The 16659-nt window shown below is 36.6% G+C and overlaps 1 long non-coding RNA gene across 4 annotated transcripts in view; it reads right to left on the bottom strand.

Moving 5' to 3' along the window:
- LOC138756335 (uncharacterized) overlaps positions 1 to 16659 on the bottom strand; it is a 142664-nt gene that overhangs the window by 94169 nt on the left and 31836 nt on the right. For 3 of the 4 annotated variants that reach the window (XR_011352998.1, XR_011353000.1, XR_011352997.1), the window contains exon 3: positions 9126 to 9221. The exons of the other annotated variant lie outside the window; for it this stretch is intronic. This is a non-coding gene — a long non-coding RNA (uncharacterized lncRNA). The remainder of the gene's footprint in view (positions 1 to 9125; positions 9222 to 16659) is intronic. 4 annotated transcript variants of the gene reach the window in all.

The following is a 16659-nucleotide window of genomic DNA, read 5'->3' as shown; positions in this document are numbered from 1 at the left end:
TGTACCAACTGCTGAAAGAAAAATCACTACAAGCCTGCTCATTAAGGAATGGCTTTTAAACCCATCTAATCTGTCTACCAACCTGCAGGCTGTAACCCCCCATACATGGCCTTGTAAAACTTCCTTTGCTTTGAACACTTAATAAAATTACATCTGTTTCAATATAAGTTAAACATTTCAGTTGACTTGTTTTCCTTTTTTACCTAAAGGTCTGAAGATTATGACAAATTAGATTAAACCCCCTGACCCTAAATGAGTGTGTTGGTCACATGGGTGCCTACATTCAAACTCACAACCATCAATCATAACTGATAATAATTTCATCACGTTGAATCAATTAGGTCACACAAGTTCAGATGCGATCATTCATTTTTCCCACTTGCGTAGGAGGATGTCGTTAAACCTTTCTGTTAAGACAATGGACTTCTGAGAACTGCGCAGTTTCAAACCACAGATTAGTTTACAAATTAATGCTTTCAATCTACTTAATACCTCACAGAATTGAGCATTAGAGAGATGCTGTTGAAGTTGTTTTGGCTGAAACTCAGGCAACTTGTAGAAGAAGGGTAATGTTCCACTGTTTTTGCCAGTCTACATCAAATGATAAGTAATTGGAATATAATGATGCAAGTTAATTAACTGAAAATGCATTTTGTCCATTTAGCTTTTTCATCATTAGGAGGTACTTTGTACAAATTGAAGAAACGCAGGTGAATAAGTGCATTGGTGGCAGCAAATCTTTATATTGCTTGGTTAGTTCATATTTCAAAAACTCATCAAAGCCCCCAAATCTAGATGCAAAGACTTTGGCTGAAAACTATCTTGACTCTATCGGTAGCTCTTATTTATGAAGATCAGTTTCCAGTAGAGTTCTTGGAATTAGAAACACATTCAAATTTGCCTTCTGTTATACGTGCTAGCATTTATATATGGAACTGTTATTGAAGTAGAATTCCACGAAAGTCAACAGAATCATGTAGATCTGGGTTTACAGACAAAAGATCACCCAGGAAGTGGTTTCAAGCAAGCAAAATGAAGTCAAACACATATTCACCCTATATTATTTGTCTGTAATGATGCTGAGTATCATTTTCTTCAGCTGCAGTTGTCAGAAAACTAATTACAAAGTTAAAGGAATCATGAGTTGTCCAGCATGAATCAGTCCCTTTAGCCCAAAGTTTCCATGCCAACCGAGTTGACATTCTGGGTTAGTCTCATTTTCCCCCATTTGGTTAATGTCCTTCTCAATCCTTCTTATCCATGCATCAGTCCAAATGTCTTTACAATTCCTTCTGCAGCTCATTCCAGATTTATCTGAGTAAAAAAACATCCCTCAGGACCCTCTTAATACTTCCCTGTCAATTTAAACCTACAGTCTTGAGTTCCAGAATCATCTTCACTGAGTAAAAAGACTGACAATTCATGTTATCCATGTCCCTCATGATTTCATAAACATCTGAGCTTCCTATCTTCCAGGGAATAAAGACCCATCCTATCCAACCTCTCCCTGTAATTTACCGTAAATATTTGCGTATAATGCAAAAAAATTCCCCCTTTTTCCCCTCAAAAATAGGGTGGGACACATTATACACAAGAGTAATTTTAAAAAAAAATCTTTCCACAGGTGGGCGGGCAAGCGGTAGTCGGCAGCACGACTCGGGCAGCTGGCTGGGTGAACTGTAGTCAGCAGTGCGACTCAGGAGGCCGGGCGGGTGGGCAGGTGAGCGGAGAGATGTGAGCATGACTCAGGAGGCCGGATGGTTGAGCAGGCGAGTGGTGAGACACTAACGCAACTCAGGCGGCAGGGAGGGTGGGCGGGTGAAGGGGCAAGCGGGCAAGCGGAGGGATGCCAGTGTGACTCAGGCAGGTGAGGAGATGGGGTCATATTATAAACAGGGGTAAATTTTTTTCCCTCAAAAATGGGGGGGTGGGTCACATTATACACAGAACGCATTATACACAAATATTTACGGTAATCCTTTCAGTCCTAGCAACCTCCTTGTACTTCTCCTCTGCACATTTTGTAACATTGGTATGCCTTCTTTTGGTATTTATTACATCACTGAAGAAGGCCATTCTGCCCATCAATCCCATGCTGGCTATCAGAAGAACAATCCTATCGGAACAAGTGTACCGATAGCATTTTCTCTCAATGTTCATCAATTCCCCTTTGACTCTTTTAGCCACTTAACTGCACTTAAGGATAACTTGCACCATCTAATTAACCTCCTAGCATATCGTAGGAATGTGCGAGGAAACCAGAGCACCCTGTAAAAAACGCTTGTTCACAAGGAGAATGAGAAATTTCCACCCAAGGCCAGGATGAAGTCTGGGTTCCTGGGGCAATGAAACAGCAGCACTCACCACCTACCACTCTGACACCTATTGCTCCAGAGGCTTAGGCCATAACTTTGAATGATTGATCCAATATCACAGTATTTAGGCGATAGATTAAAACATGGTTTGGGGATTTGTCAGCCCTTAGCCCCCTTAGATTTTTAGTACTTTATTTGTGGTGACATATTGTTTGTTTTAGCCTCCTAACATTTTTGGCATATTTTCAATACACTATATTGAACTGAGAAAATTATACAAAGTACCATATATGCTATTGTATCAGATGACTCACTCATGTCAAAGACAAGCCCTGAATTTCCACCTAAAATGTAGGTTTTGAGCTATACTCTCTGTATAAGATTACCCCATGTCTGACTGCCCCAATAATTCTTTACCAACCATCCCACTGACTAGTGGAATGATGCTGTCACAATATTTTAAAAGCAAATTACCCAGTAGAGGTTTAAATTTTCTTAGCATATTTTAAAATAAACCACCGTCATCTCCATTAACAGGCTATTTAAACCCTATACAGAGTTGGACTGGGTGGATGAACCCTGTGGGGCAGCACTGAGACATCGCTGTTAAGGTTCGACTTTTATACCTGGTGTGGGGCAGCACTGAGACATCGCTGTTAAGGTTCAACTTTTATACCTGGTGTGGGGCAGCACTGAGACATCGCTGTTAAGATTCGACTTTTATACCTGGTGTGGGGGAGCACTGAGACATCGCTGTTAAGGTTCGACTTTTATACCTGGTGTGGGGGAGCACTGAGACATCGCTGTTAAGGTTAGGATTTTCTACTTGGTGTGGAGGCGCACTGAGACTTCGCTGTTAAGGATCAGATTTTATATTTGCTTTATAAGGTGATTCCTGATTTTGGAGTGAAATTTTTGAAATTCATATCATCTTATACACTGGTACTTACGGCGGTTGCTTAATATCTTCAATGTTTCCTATTCCCTATTTTAATTCTCTGATTTTAAATTCTTTTTGTGTGTCTATTCCTCTTTCTATGCTCAGATAAACTTTTAATGTATTTTACTAATTAACTTTTATATTCCATTTTCATATGCTTTAATTATAAATTATTTTTTTCTGAAATCATCCCAAACTTCAAGTTTATACAGTTTTTTTTTTTAATTTTTTTCTTAATTCCGAAGAGACAGGGGTTTTTATAGGAATTTATAAAAATAAAAGGGAATCTCATAAAAATATATAAAGTTCTGATGTAGGGTAAGTTCAGGACGTGGAGTACTGTGCAAGGATAAGGAGTAACCATTTTGGTCTGTGATGAGGAGAGAGTTCTTCACTCAGAGTGAATTAGTGGAACGTCCTGGCACAGAAGGCTGGTGAGGTTGTTGAGGCCAGTTCATCAGATATATTGTAAGGTAAAACATCATGAGATGGGAATGTGTAAGGAGTTACCCTGTACAGGGCTGTAACAAGATGTGAATGCATCCTTGTACTTACAAGATAAGAGAGACATTGATGGATTGAGAGGCAGGAAGCTAGCAGGGAAAGGATAGCAACAGTTTTAGTCATTGGACAAGTAATGATATGATGATGTTCTAAGCACGTATCCAAGGGTATAAAAAATCACCATTTTGCTGATAACGGCAGAATGCATTCTCCGACTAACATGGTTAGTTGCAAGTGTTACAATCCGGTAATAAAGAACAAAGAACCCTGATTTCGACTCAGTCTGGTGTTTGTCTCACTCATTCATGAACAAAGCAGACCTAACAATTTTCAATTGAGAGTTGAGTGTGGCCCTTCCAGGCCCCCAATGGGCTCAAGGGTGATGAAGTGCAACTAGGAATAGGCTACCTAGAAGCCATGATCATATTAAATAAATATGCAGATTCAAATGACTGAATGGGTTACACCTGCACCTATTTCTATGAGACTATGAGTCTATCTCAATCCTAGCACCATTATGGATCACTTTGCCAATAAATATTAATTTCTCAATAGAATGCATATTCTCTGGGGATTCGCAAATATTAATTTAGATGCCTGACACAGCTTATCTATCATTATACATTTTAATCCATTTCCTAATCTGTTTTGTCTTAATTTGCCATTCATATCTTTGTATTCAGCTTTAGTTAAGGTTAAAGCCCTAGTTCTGAGCTTACATAAGCAACTTTCAAACTGAATGTGAAATATTACTCTTCCCTAGAAAATAATATGAGATTGTCAATGAATCTCCACATACCCAAACTTAAAAAAAAATAGCTGGTTCCCTGATTGATTTCTTTATTAGTCTAGGAAATTATCTGTATTCCATGACCTCATCCATAGACATAACATTGCAAGAATGATTTTCCCAGACATGATGATTATTGCTGCAAACTGCCATTATTTCTCAATTGATTATCTGTTCAACAGTTTGGCTACAATTAAGGGGCCCATGTATCACTCCCTTCAGTGCTTTCTACCCTATGTGATTCTTTCCCTTCGCCCAAACTAATTCTAGCTCCTAATCTTCTAGGTCAACATAATTTCTCACTATTTTCTTAATGTCATATTTTATTATCAGATATTCCCATACTTTTCCATCCAACCTATCTTGGCAAAACATTGTCATCAGTGCAATGAGTAACTGGTGTCCTAATAAATAATGGATATTCCTGGAGGTTCAGTGTATCCTGCAGATGCTATCCTGAAGAAGTACACAAAATATTTGCATTTATATATCAGATATGCATGTGTCCTTGGCTTTTGAAATGTAATCAATTTTATTTTGTAGAGATCTGTGCATTGTAAAGATGCATCAAAACAACTGGTAAGTGAACAATTAGTTTATGTCTGGTCTATAAGTGTATGAGAGTCTCGCTACTATAATATATGATCTTTCCTTCTTTGTAGGATCTTCTATTCTAGACAAACAAACCACTGAAATATGTCCGAAAGATTAAAATTAGCAGGAATCACAGACATTGGAATGGAAAGGGAATAAAACTGAATTACTTCTAGACAGTTTCTAACCAGTGTTGAACAATCACTGTGAAAACAATACAGAAAAATTGTCACAGATTGATTCATTTTTATAAGTGTTTTGCTTGTCAAAGCATTTTATTTCTCTTCTCAAAGTAACCTGTTGTCATCATATTGCCAAGATACTTATGCTTATGCAAGATTATAAAAGTGACCTCATTCCCAATAATCCCTGCATTGCAGTACAGAAAACAAAGTTCAACTTTTTCCAAAAAAATTTGAGTACAGAATTCTTATTTAAACATACAGCTAATGCATTATGAAATTATTATCATGTGATTTGTAGGATGAACTACCAGTAGCAAGACTACATAAAGAGTTTATGCCTCAGAAAAATTATGTTCAAAGGTATATTGAAATTTTTAAAATGGCTTAAATATTTTCATGTAACTAACACAATATAAATGAGATTTTGTTTATTGTTAGCAGTTTTACATGAGGTTAATGTTTTTTCCTAAAAAATATCATTTTAAAATATGATCCTTTTGAGCTTACTGTTGGTGCCAAATGGTGGTAGCTGTGAAGGAAGTGCTGCTCGTTCTCTTAGATCTTGCCCTCTGCTGTGACACTTACCTTCTTCTATTGCATCCATTATTGTCTCCAGGTTACTGTGGAGCTCTGCACAGTACATCGCAATGTACCCATAGTCATTGATGGCAGGTCAAAGAAGTCCCTGAATTCACCAGTCTAACTGCCCTGGGATAATCTTGGGTGCTTCAAAGCATTCGGCGATAGAGTAATTAGAACTAATAGTCACTTCAGGCAATAGCCTGTGAAACAAGCTAGGTAATTCAAGCTTTGGGCATGGCAACAACATGCCTGGTGGTCCTGCAAATCGGCTAACATCAGAAGGAAAAAAACCCTACAAAGCTTCCCAACCAATTCACAATGCATTGATCAACAGTGAATTATATTAAATAAACTTTAGAAGCTGAACTATCTGAAGAGCAAACGAAACAAAAAAGCTACTCTAACTCTAAAGCAGCAATGAGGCATGCATTTACATATTTCCATAACTAATTTTCTTTAATCTTTGAATTATTTTAGATTAGAAATAGGTTTTATTGGAATATTAACATGTGGAAAAATGTTGATGATTCTGTTGATCAGATGGGAATTAGAAATTCCTAGCAGAACCAACTGCATAAATCTCCATAAAAACTGTATAAACCTTTTTATTCGGGTGCCTGCCTGTTTCTGTTTATACCTACACTGTGTAACCAGCTGAGTTTATCCGGCACATTTGTGTATTGCAATCAAACCCAGCATCTGCAGATTTTCTTGTTTAAATCTCACATTGCCATCCTTCCAATTTTGTTCTTATTAATTTTGCAGGGAGAAATACTACATATAGCAGGCATTTTTGATGTATCAGTGAGAGATCAAGGAAGCAGACAGCTTAATTTCACTATTTCATGAAAGCTGGGTTTGTATTTATTTCTTCTTCTATTTTCAGCTCATTTTAACACATCTCTATGAAATATCATTCCATGCCCAGAGGGAAAAGCAAAGAACCTTCTTATTGTTCTCCATTCTTTTAAAATGGATGAGGAGTGAGGATCTGTTGTCCTAAATGAATCACCTTCAGTTCTCTGCCCTTTTCCTGATAAACTCCACATTCACCACCTTTGCCTGCAGTCATACTAATTCTGTCTTAAAAATGTCAGTCACTTCATACAAGACCAATCTCGATTTTAGTTAAAACCAATTGACTGACACTTTTATGGTTAAACAATTATTTTGCATTTTTATCAGCAGGAATTTCTAAAAATATATTTTTGAAAAATAAGATCTGAAATGAGGTTCAAAATAGCACAAAGTTCAATTAAAAAAAATATCTGTGCCCATAGCCTCATAACACAATTGTGGTTCAATATAAAAATCATTACTAATCTACAAAAAAAAACAGTGTCATCAGGAAAATTATTTTTCTAAATGCAAGTTTTTCTTTCAAATGTGATTTTTTTTTAATTGAATCATACAGGATAGTAACTGCAGATATTTTCAATAGCAGTATGTGAATCTAATAAGACATATTCAATAAAGAGCTTGAAACCACAGATGGAATAGCAGTTGAATTATAGGTCAATTTGATATTGCTGTGGTAAACACTGTGGTTGTTGAACTTCCCATCATGATAAACTTCATGGAGCAGAAGTTACTGTGCGGCATAACAGCTATTCTGTTTGATTAATGCATAACGTCCCAAATATTGCAGCAAACTTCAGTGACAAAATCAATGCCACTTTTTTATTCCTTCTTGTGCTCTGAATGGAAGTATGGTATCCAGGCCTGTGACATGGTGCAGGCTGTTTGAGTAGCTGGCGGCGCGATTAAGACAGGCTCTTTGGATGTAGAGGATTGAGTTAGACATTGAGGACATATTGGGCCCAAGGTCAGGTGAAGGGAGGGATAGGAACCATTCCTGATATTGCTAGAGAAGTTGCTGGAGAATGAATATAAAGGAGGATGAATGGAGATTGGAACCGCCATAGGGGATGTTGAGTAGTTGCTCTTTTTGTAGAATAGTTTGATGAGGTCATTAGTCTTTCAAAATAATCAAATTAGATTTTTTTTAAAAATGACAGCTTTGTTATAATAGCAAAAGGCTTTCTCAATTTTTTACACATAATTAAATACTATGGAAGCTTGTGAGGAGTGAAGCCTGAGACACTGATAATATGGAAAATATTACATGTACGTATTTGAGTCAAAATTATTTAATCAAGCAACAGATGGAAGTTCTCCATGCAGGGCTATTTATTTGACAAAATCAATTTATTTTTACTTTTCAGTGCAATTTTGTGTACTCTCAGTATGAAACAAAGATATGTCTCAGATCATCCACTACAATATTTGAAGTATTATGTAATTTTGGTCACCTAACTACAAGAAAGATATCAATAAGATAGAAAGAGTGCAGAGAATATTTACTAGGATGTTCCCCAGACTTCAGGAACTAAGTTACAGGGAAAGGATAAACAGGTTTGGACTTTATTCCCTGGAGCATAGAAGAATGGGGGGAGATTTGATAAAGGTACTTAAAATTATGAAGAGGATCAACAGAATAAATATAGATAGGCTTTTTTTTTCCACTGAGAGTAGGTGAGATTCAAACCAGAGGACATGGGTTAAGAGTGAAATACAAATGGTTTAGTGAGAACACGAGGGGGAACTTATTCACACAGAGAATGTTGGGAGGGTGGAATTAGCTAAGATGGTGAATGCAGGCTCAATTTTGACATTTAAGAAGAATTTGGACAGGTACATGGATAGGATAGGTATGGAGGGCTATGGACTTAGTGCAGTTCAGTGGGAGTAGGCAAAATAAATGATCCAGCACAGACATGAAGGGCCGAAGGAGCCAGTAACACTAAGGATACCACATAAGGAATATTCATCTGGTCATTTTCTCTGTAAATTAGTTATGCATTTTTAAAAAGTTAATAATTCAATACAACTATCAAAAAGAAGAGTTCCTCATGGACAGTTTAATGATCATTACTCATTCAGAGAAATGATTGCTTTAATACAGAATATTAAAATATCAGATTACAAATGGAGTTCACCAAAGTTCTTAATTGCAGAAGTGTTATAAGGCAGTAAAGTAAGTAGAACTAGAGTATTTTTTTCTTTTTGTTCTGTTTAGTACTGTTTTCAATATTAAATTGAAAAACAAGTCATCTTACTTTCATTTTTAAAAATTTGAAAACATTTAAATGACAATAAATTTAACAAGGGTGCAGTGAATTTTAGTCATTCAACCATAGTTCTATGATCCTTACCTTACATAGCTTGCTTCTCATAAATCATTGTCAAGGAAAAGAATTATGTTGTACCAGGTTCACCTTCTTTGCCCAGATGCAGTATCGGAATGACACCTATTTAATCATCGGTTCATTATCAGTCACTCACATCAGAGAGGAAATTTGAGAAAAATTACCTCACATCTAAATCATGTGCTTTGAGATTTAAATTTAAAAAGCAGTAGATTATTAACTATTGCAAAAACCAATAATGAACGTTGCCTGACATGTCGATAGATACAAAAATTGAATTAAAAATTTCTAATATAAAATGTGGAGTCCTTAGTGTCTGGCATTTTGTTTCTACAAATTCTATTGCTCTTGGTTCTTTCCTTTCTAATCATGGATAAAATAAAGAAGTCCATTTTTTTAAGTAACAGTTTATTTGATTATCTTCAAATACAATAATATGATAGAGGGGTACGTATTCTGCCCCAGCTATGTTTATTTTGGAAATTGGGCAGTGAATCCTTTGGCAGAAATTACTATTTAAAAAATTGTAGATGGTTTTCACAACAATACATAACCACATCTGTCTTGTTCTTTATGTTTTATCCTGGAATGCTTGAAAATAAATTTGGTGATGCAAAAGTTCATTTAAAGATAAAATCCAATACAAGTAATTTATTATTTTATTGTTAATAAAATGAAATGATATGAAGTTAAATTATATGCAGTGCTCCAAGTGATATTCTAATATTTAGCATGGACACAACACTAAAGTTCAAAATATTGAAGAAATCATAGACTTTTTGCCAATGTTGGAATGTTGAAAGTGGTCACATGGATAATTTCACTCGAATACATTAATAAACAACTTTTATATATATATATTACAATTACAGTAAATGTAAAATGTATGAAAGCACTTAAAGGGAGCAATGACCTGAATAAGTCAAGTCTTAACCTTTTTTTAGGTTATACCTTGGGATGTGAATACTGTACTGTCAGCTTGACTCACCTGGTGGTAGATATTTAGCAGAAGTCTGTGAATTCAAATTCTTGATCATTTAATTTAGAAAGGGAATAGCTTATAGATGGAGTTCAAGTAAAATATTAAATTTTACCTTAAATGTAGAAGATTCCAAAGTATTTTTGGAGGAAATATTAATAATTTTTTTTAATATATTGGCCAATCACATAGAAATAGCATGCTTATTTGTTTAAATGTGAATTATGGGATCTAGCTGTGCACAAGCTGCCAACAGGTTTGCCTCCAGAATATTAACCACATTTCAGAATGTGGCTCTAAAGAGTTTTGGCATCTCTCGTGAATAGTAACTTGCATGCAAATGCAATTAACTAAATTTATAAAATACGCAGATTGTTTAAGAGAAAAATGGTTATTCTTTATCTATTTATATTTGCATCTATGTGATGTTAGTAACAGGCAGATCAATGGAAATATAGGAAACTATTCTGTAGGGTATTTTAACAAAATGTAAACTTGAATTGTTAAAATGTTCAATGGGAGATTACATATAAATTTGCTAATGTTTTCAGTTAATATTGAACAATAGATTTCAACACAGCTATATTTGAAACTATCAGCTGCAGATGTTGCATATATGTTTAGCTGCATTTTCTTACAAGCCCATAGTTGCATGTAAAACCCCAGCAATATTTTTGAAAGTTAAGGAAAAGTAAAAGACAAAATGCAACTTATCCGATGAGGAGAAAAATCTAATGAAATTGTATATTTTGTTAAACTTTCAACCAACTGTTCTCTCCTCAGGCAGAATCAGGCATGCAGGGAATCAGCTAATATTGCCTTTCATTTACTTTAATTTTTCTTCTGTTGTTGTCAGTTGGTTTCAAGAGGCACAAAGAAGCACAAAGTTGTTACAGCAGAAAAGGAGGCTGCAGAGCTTAAACCGGCACCATGCAGGAGGAGCACAGCCAACCATCCATCCCGCCTTTCTCCAAGGCCCTGAGAATTTCAGATATTTATTTGGTTCCCTTTTGGAATTGTTAGCTAAAATGACATGGAAAAAAAAAACATTTCAAAAGCATGTTACCAATCAGACATGAAGCAGATTTAGAGAACTCTTAGCAGATTTATGTTGATTATTTCTGGAGTGAAATTATGCTGAGGTATGTTCAGTGAAATTCTCAGAACAGCCTGGAAGGCGCAGAAGTGCGAAAACAATCAGTGGAACTTTGCTCTAAGATTTTATGTTGGAAGTATATATTATCTGAAGCCTAACAGCCTGCACATATAAAATCTTCACTAATTAACGGGCCCAAGTCTCTAACAGAGCAGACTCACGATAACCAGCACCAGGACCTTAAAAATTATCCAACCTTTTGCACCCAAATGGTTCTGCAGTGCAGCCTTGTAAACCAAAGGGAATGAGAACATTTGTAAGTGAGCTTTAATAGTGCAATATCAGATTTTGAAATGGAACATTTGCTGCAGCCTGATGATTTTTGTTGTAAAGTCCTGGAGTGGGAAATAAATATGACGCTATTAGTGAATGTGATCACCAACATTGCCATCAGAACAAGCAAAGGCCTTGTAAGACCTTTCTGATTGCCATGGGCTCTTGGGCATCTGTCCTGAAATCAATCACCAAGCTGTGTGAAGAAGAGCAGAGCTGAAACAATGGCACCAGAGGAAAGTGGTACTAATGAAAGCCATTTGCTGATCCACACCTAACCTGTCTAGACAGCACCTCCTGTGCTTTGATCACATTTAAAGATCCTGAATGTTGCCAAGTGACCTCTTCTGTTTGCAGCCAACTGCTGGGCCTCTGGCCATCGCCTCCATTTCAAAGTTCCTTTCTTCATCTGAAATCCATTGCAATCACAGAGCGAGAGAGAGAGAGAGAGAGAGAGAGAGAGAGAGAGAGAGAGAGAGAGAGAGAAAGAGAGAGAGCGAGAGAGAGAGAGAGAGAGAGAGAGATGGACAATCCTCACACAAGATGCTTGTTTTCTTTTAATTACACTGAATGGGAAAAAAAAAACAGAAATGTATATGTTTTGACAGACACTAAGCTGAAATCAACAGAATGAAATTTCAGTGATTTTTTTAAATAATTCTTGCATGAGTATATTAATTTATTTTAATTTTGGAAATGATCTGTGTAGGAAACAATGTTCTTAATAAATATCTTGTATTACAAATTGGAAACATTATGTTATAAAGTTAAAGATCCACAACAATTTGCAAATGTACAGTTTCCACCATGATTTATGAATGTTTTAATAGTGTTTTAAAATGAAAGAATAAAACTTCTGAAAATAGCAACAAAAATTTGGAGTCTAATTTTTGAAAATGGAAAATTAAAAAGATAAATTAAATTAAATGAACACTGCTGTACCTCCAAAAGACCAATACATCTGGAAAATATGTCCACTATATAAAAATTCATGGGAGGTTTTTTTCTAATTAACCATTCATAAGAACAGGATACAAATCAAAAAATAGAAAAATAACTCAGATAACTTACTTATCTGGAAGTGATGACAGATGTTATAGATGGTCATGCATTCTGTCTGATTACTGGACCTTTTGAGGTAATTTATTATTTTTAAAGGTGTTTTCATTTTTCATAACTTCTGAGGAACTCTAAAATTTTGTGTTACTTGTTTCTGAGTTTATGTTTTTCCTGTCATTGATATATTAGAATTGATGTAATTTCACCTTTAGCATAAGGTAGTATGTGTTGATTTACTGGGATAGAATGCAAAATAAAGTTTTCATAGTGTCTCAGTACACATGACAATGATAAATAAACAATTCAATATTTCTTTATAAATCAGAATGAAACAAATTTATTTTGTTAAGAACAGATTGTATTTCCAAAAATTCCATGTAACTTTCCAAAAGTGACCCTTGAATTTATACTTTGAACTTTCATGGATTCTCAATCCAATCAAAATTTTCCTCATTGCTTTTATTTCTGTCATGGTGGTTAGCACAATGCCTTTACAGTGCCACCTATCAGGACAGGTGTTCAAATCCAATGCTGTCTGTAAGGAGTTTGTAATTTCTCCCTATGTCTGTGTGGGTTTTCCCTGGGGGCTCCAATTTCTTCCCACTATTCAAAAATGTACCGGTGGGAGGTTCACTCAAGTGTCAAGGGCCCGAAATGGCCTTCATTGTGCTTTATGTCTAAAATTATATCATTATAAAAAAATTTATTTCAATTCTATACATAATAATTTGAAAGTTCTTGATAATCCATTGACATAACATCTCTCATGTTCAAAACACCAGTAATGCAGAATCAATTATATGATCATCCATTTTTTTTCTGTCAGATCAGATGACATTATTCATTGATAAATGTATTCATTTGGTTCTGACATGAGCTTCCGTCCACATATGTACTTAATAATTTTGAACTGTTCCACCTTCCACCACATCTCAACTCATCTAATTCCATAAATTATATTCACGTGAGTTTTTTTACTCCTAGATTTAATTCTTCCAGAACATTGTCAGCCAGCCTCCAATCTCCCTCCATTGCTAATATCATCTGATATATATATATATATACATCAGACTGCTCAAACTACAGGGGAATCACGCTGCTCTCCATTGCAGACAAAATCTTCGCTAGTATTCTCCTAAATAGAATAATACCTAGAGTCGCCGAGAATGTTCTCCCAGAATTACAGTGCGGCTTTCGCGCAAACAGAGGAACTACTGACATGGTCTTTGCCCTCAGACAGCTCCAAGAAAAGTGCAGAGAACAAAACAAAGGACTCTACATCATCTTTGTTGACCTCACCAAAGCCTTCGACACCATGAGCAGGAAAGGGCTTTGGCAAATACTAGAGCGCATCGGATGCCCCCCAAAGTTCCTCAACATGGTTATCCAACTGCACGAAAACCAACAAGGTCGGGTCAGATACAGCAATGAGCTCTCTGAACCCTTCTCCATTAATAATGGCGTGAAGCAAGGCTGCATTCTCGCACCAACGCTCTTTTCAATCTTCTTCAGCATGATGCTGAACCAAGCCATGAAAGACGTCAACAATGAAGACGCTGTTTACATCCGGTACCGCACGGATGGCAGTCTCTTCAATCTGAGGTGCCTGCAAGCTCACACCAAGACACAAGAGCAACTTGTCCGTGAACTACTCTTTGCAGATGATGCCGCTTTAGTTGCCCATTCAGAGCCAGCTCTTCAGCGCTTGACGTCCTGTTTTGCAGAAACTGCCAAAATGTTTGGCCTGGAAGTCAGCCTGAAGAAAACTGAGGTCCTCCATCAGCCAGCTCCCCACCATGACTACCAGCACCCCCACATCTCCATTGGGCACACAAAACTCAAAACGGTCAACCAGTTTACCTATCTCAGCTGCACCATTTCATAGATGCAAGGATCGACAACGAGATAGACAACAGACTCGCCAAGGCAAATAGCGCCTTTGGAAGACTACACAAAAGTGTCTGGAAAAACAACCAACTGAAAAACCTCACAAAGATAAGTGTATACAGAGCCGTTGTCATACCCACACTCCTGTTCGGCTCCAAATCATGGGTCCTCTACCGGCATCACCTACGGCTCCTAGAACGCTTCCACCAGCGTTGTCTCCGCTCCATCCTCAACATTCATTGGAGCGACTTCATCCCTAACATCGAAGTACTCGAGATGGCAGAGGCCGACAGCATCGAATCCACGCTGTTGAAGATCCAACTGCGCTGGGTGGGTCATGTCTCCAGAATGGAGGACCATCGCCTTCCCAAGATTGTGTTATATGGCGAGCTCTCCACTGGCCATCATGTCAGAGGTGCACCAAAGAAGAGGTACAAGGACTGCCTAAAGAAATCTCTTGGTGCCTGCTACATTGACCACTGCCAGTGGGCTGATATCGCCTCAAACCGTGCATCTTGGCGCCTCACAGTTCGGCGGGCAGCAACCTCCTTTGAAGAAGACCGCAGAGCCCACCTCACTGACAAAAGACAAAGGAGGAAAAACCCAACACCCAACCCCAACCAAATAATTTTCCCCTGCAACCGCTGCAACCGTGTCTGCCTGTCCCGCATCGGACTTGTCAGCCACAAACGAGCCTGCAGCTGACGTGGACATTTACCCCCTCCATAAATCTTCGTCCGCGAAGCCAAGCCAAAGAAAAAAAATATATATATATATATATATATATATAGTTCACACATCAGCTTAGATCACACTAGCTCCCAATTTCCCATCACGTTCATTTTAAAATCCTGATCTTTGTTTACAAATTCCTTCTTGGTTTTTACTGCCAAAATGTTTTACTTCTATAAATTATTTGGTGCTATAACTGATTGAAATGTCTTTATTTCTCTAATTCTGGCTCCTTTTATACTGAGTATTTTCCCACCATGTGGGTGGTCACCTGGGACGAAGGTAGTTTGCGCCTCATTTGTTGGCTATTTTGTGTACCGGGTTGCTACAGTACTAATGCACAACCATTGCCAATTCCAAGTTAACAGTAAATCCAATGTGATATTTATTTTTGTTACTTTCTCAGTGCAATCTATGACAACATATATTGTAAGATTTAGGCCCATAGCTACTGAGATTGCAAAATCGTAAATGCATTTTGATAAATAATTAACCATAATTTTTGACACGAGGATTTTTTTTCTCTCTGATTACAGGTGCTGTTAACTCGTTAAAAAGCTAGGCAAAGTTCTGTCACTGGAATTTGAAAGATTCCAAGTGACACAAAGCCACACTGAATGAGTAAGTTACCTTATCCACAATGGGTGGAGCTCAGGCACATTTCATAATAAAACTTATGTCCTTGAGTATATGAGGTAACTTAAACATAATAGAAATAAAGCAAATATCATTGAAAAATGACTATCAACTGAAAATATTCACTTTTTTTTATATCGGAAGAGCATGATGTTAAGCAACATCTGCCCTCTTTATTGTTACACCCAAGATGTTCAGAACTACATATTTTTAAAGAGAAAATAAACACAGTGATAAGGGAAAATCACCATAACTGCCTCAAAATAATACTTAAAAATATTACAATTACAAGGGAGAAAACTGGCTAATAATTGATTTCCCATACCTTTGGATGACCAAAGTGAACTCATATTGTTTATAGGACAGGGTTATCTTCTACTGTGATAAATTCTATTTTATATTGAGTTATTTTTGTTAGAAACAATTCTAAATACAAAAACTGTTTATCATTTGCATGTCACAGATTAGAAACACAAAAATCATTCTTGACAGTGCAGCAATCACCATAAATGTAGCAAGAAATGTTCTTCAGTCAATTCTAGGAAAAGTTCAAAGTAAATGTGGAAGCAAGTCTACATTTAATGGGGTTAAAGAGGAGTGTCTGCAGACACTGTGATTATGATGAGTGCATGTTCACATTTAATGCTCCTTTGCATAATATTGTGAAAAAATATTGAATAGGGTTCCAAGGCTTATTCTAAGGGATGTGAAACTACTGAATCCTAGTGCAATTAGATAATTTAAAGATGTCACTATCTGTTCATCACAGAGGATAAGTGTCAAACATTTATACAGTTTAATTGGCACACAGAATAAAT

Source organism: Narcine bancroftii, chromosome 3 (genome assembly GCF_036971445.1).
Source record: "Narcine bancroftii isolate sNarBan1 chromosome 3, sNarBan1.hap1, whole genome shotgun sequence".
Classification (NCBI taxonomy): Eukaryota; Metazoa; Chordata; class Chondrichthyes; order Torpediniformes; family Narcinidae; genus Narcine; species Narcine bancroftii.
This window is presented reverse-complemented; position numbering and strand designations above follow the sequence as displayed.